This window comes from Schistocerca nitens, chromosome 3 (genome assembly GCF_023898315.1).
Source record: "Schistocerca nitens isolate TAMUIC-IGC-003100 chromosome 3, iqSchNite1.1, whole genome shotgun sequence".
NCBI classification, from domain to species: domain Eukaryota; kingdom Metazoa; phylum Arthropoda; class Insecta; order Orthoptera; family Acrididae; genus Schistocerca; species Schistocerca nitens.
Genome location: NC_064616.1, coordinates 631,987,024 through 631,990,913, shown reverse-complemented (window position 1 = coordinate 631,990,913; position 3,890 = coordinate 631,987,024).

Genomic DNA, 3,890 nt, shown 5'->3' with positions numbered 1-3,890 from the left:
CTAAGGTCCCCGTAGGTATTACGACTGGGGGAACAACCAGTCTTTTGTTGTGCGGGCGTAGCTGCGGCTTGTGTTTCTGTGGTGTTGCTAACTGCAGGTCGGGTCATGTTGGTTGTTGTGGTTGTGCCCCTTGCCAGATGTGTGGGTTTTGGTGTAGGCAGCAGCGCCTTTCGGCTGCCTAGCGAGTGTGGTTGCTCGCTTGTTTGCTTACTGTTTCTGGGTTTGCGTCGTGGGCCCTCCACCTGCCAGGACCCAGTGAAGTGGTATTCTAGGACCGCATCTGCAGCCGCTGGTTATACCGCTGGAGTCAGTTGCCACAGTGGGACGGTTGTACATGAGTCACCAGTTGCAGGTGAATATAGAGTGATGTGGAGGGTACTTGTCCGCGTGGGGGAATCACTTGGGCCATAGAGGTCGGTTATTAATCGATGCTGGTTGAGCAGTTCCTGCGCTTGCGCAGCGATTTGCCGATCCTTGTCGGCCAACACCTCCTCAACGGCGGCAAGCGGGACGTTGACGTCGACGGGAACAAATGGCTCTGAGCACTATGGGACTTAACATCTATGGTCATCAGTCCCCTAGAACTTAGAACTACTTAAACCTAACTAACCTAAGGACATCACACAACACCCAGCCATCACGAGGCAGAGAAAATCCCTGACCCCTCCGGGAATCGACGGGAACAGTCGACTCACGCGCCTTTTTCACTGCAGCCTTGCTGCGGGTTAGGGCTGGGGAAACACCGGTGGGATCTCCCATCTTGGTGTTGTCAGGAACTTTATTAGGTGTGGGTGGGCACGACAATTTTGCTTTTTCTGAAAAGAAAGAGCTACCAAATAGGTCCTACGGAAGAGGGGGAATGCACTACGGCATAGTGTGCGCCGTTGGTGCATTGGCCTGGCACCTAAAGGAGGTGCGGAGGAAGAAAAGTGGCCTACAGTACGCGGGGTGGTCCGACGTGAATGGGCCCCTGGCACTGGTCAACCCTAACACAGAACGAGATAGTCTCGCTGGGGGAGTTTGTAACCGAAGTTACTGGTTGCTGCGAGTCAGTGACTCTTGCGGCAATTAACCCTCTACGCGAGCTACGGGGGAGCAAAGCTCAATCTTCCGCTGATCCACCGAGCGCTACTGACGCTTCGAAAGAAGACTCTGTAGAGCAGAGCAGTCAGCGAGGCCTAAACCCCAATAGCTACCGATGCACCGACGATCACCGGCTGAGAGCTCCTTCCGCTGCGACGGCTGGAGCGCGTCGACAGTGATAGCGACTGCATTTTCACAAAGGATGGGGCCCCGCCACCCCCTCACCAACGTGGTGACCAAACCAAAAGTTCTACTGTCACCTCCGTAAACATGTCAGTTTTTGAATCAGGCGTCACAGGATGCGAGCTGTGATGTTGTCCATGCGTCTGGGTAAGATTACTCATTAACATGGTCCATCAGGAGATAGAAGTGGTCGAAAACGATTGAAGGGTAGCGGTTGTAAGGGCAGAGGAAAAAAAGTGTCAAGGCAAGAGCCAAGGGAAAAAAACCTCTGCGACAGTAGGACGGGTAGTAAGGGCAGCAGCGGCTTGCTATCTGCGACAGTGCATGCAAGGAGTGGTTGTGTTAGTTCGAGGTATCGTGCATCGTTACCTTTGTCGTTGTTGGAGTTTGTTGCGGCGCTTGCTGCAGTTGCTGCGTCCCTGTAACAGTTCAAGGTTGTTGTAGATTGGTGGGCGATCGGTCATAGATCGGCTCACAGACGGTGTAGGGGGTGTGTGTGGCTGGTTTGCGGTTGCCTGTTTTTCGGCTGCTCGCACATCTGGGTTTCCAGTAATAACTGTGTTGCAGGGGCTCGCCAGTACTGTCGTGTTAGCGTTCTATGGACCATAGATGTTTAGTTCCTAGCCAGTAATATCTTTGGTCTGTTATGCTTCCATCTATGGTTGTGGTCGTAGTTACCCAGAGAAAGGATAAACGGGTTGCGCGAGTGTCTCGTGTTATTGTACAGTCGGTACGATAGCGACTGCACCATGACAAGGGTTTATATACTCTCTGCCCACTCCACCCACCACTTCCCCTCCAGGGAGCCAATAGGAACGCAGAATCCTACCCCACCTGCAGATGAGTGCTGGTCTGAGTGCGCTGGACAAGTCTGTGCCGGTCTGCGAGCACTGCATATGTCCTGCTGGTTGTGGGATATTTGCTATTCAACGTAATACACAATTGGCCATTAAAATTGCTACACCACGAAGATGACGTGCTACAGACGCGAAATTTAACCGACAGGAAGAAGATGCTGCGATATGCAAATGATTAGCTTTTCAGAACATTCACACAAGGTTGGGACCGGTGGCGACAGCGACAACGTGCTGACATGAGGAAAGTTTCCAACCGATTTCTCATACACAAACAGCAGTTGACCGGCGTTGCCTGGTGAAACGTTGTTGTGATGCCTCGTGTAAGGAGGAGAAATGCGTATCATCACGTTCCCGACTTTGATAAAGGTCGGATTGCAGCCTATCGCGATTGCGGTTTATCGTATCGCGACATTGCTGCTCGCGTTGGTCGAGATCCAATGACTGTTAGCAGAATATGGAATCGGTGGGTTCAGGAGGATAATACGGAACACTGTGCTGGATCCCAACGGCCTCGTATCACTAGCAGTCGAGATGACAGGCATCTTATCCGCATGTCTGTAACGGATCGTGCAGCCACGTCTCGATCCCTGAGTCAACAGATGGGGATATTTGCAAGACAACAACCATCTGCACGAACAGTTCGACGACATTTGCAGCAACATGGACTATCAGCTGGGAGACCATGGCTGCGGTTACCCTTTACGCTGCATCACAGACAGGAGCGCCTGCGATGGCGTACTCAACGACGAACCTGGATGGACGAATGGCAAAACGTCAATTTTTCGGATGAATTCAGGTTCTGTTTACAGCATCATGATGGTCACATCCGTGTTTGGCGACATCGCGGTGAACGCACATTGGAAGCGTGTATTCGTCAACGTCATACTGGCGTATCACCCGGCGTGATGGTATGGGGTGCCATTGGTTACACGTCTTGGCCACCTCTTGTTCGCATTGACGGCAGTTTGAACAGTGGACGTTACATTTCAGATGTGTTACGAGCCGTGGCTCTACCCTTCATTCGATCCCTGCTAAACCCTACATTTCAGCAGGATAATGCACTACCGCATGTTGCAGATCCTGTACGGGCCTTTCTGTATACAGAAAATGTTCAACTGCTGCCCTGGCCAGCACATTCTCCAGATCTCTCTCCAATTGAAAACGTCTGGTCAATGCCCAAGCGTATCAAGGCCGTTATTACGGCCAGAGGTGGTTGTTCTGGGTACTGATTTCTCAGGCTCTATGCACCCAAACTGTGTGAAAATGTAATCACATGTCAGTTCTAGTATAATATATTTGTCCAATGAAAACCCGTTTATCGTCTGCATTTCTTCTTGGTGTTGCAATTTTAATGGCCAGTAGTGTATTAAATGTGGGTAATGCTCGCCTCCATTTTCCTATATTTAAATTCAGATTTCTATGTATCTAGGGTTGACACAATTTCTGTCTGACGAACCGGAGCATTTCTCTCACAAGTCAGGATTGACCATGCCAAACAAGTTTGGTCGGTTTTATTTTCGACATTAATATATGCCCTCTTATTAGCTATATCCTTAGGTAGCTCTATAGAGCTGGACCCTCCATATACCGGATCATAGACATGTGTATGGATGCCCTGGAAGGAGAAATCGGGATAAAGCGGGCGACTTCCCTTAAGCTTAAAGAAGTGAAACTTTACAGCATATTCCGCTTGTAGTTGCAAACAGCTGCAGCTATAGCAAAAATAACGGAACTTTGAAAGATCACTGTGTATTTGTTCGACAGTGT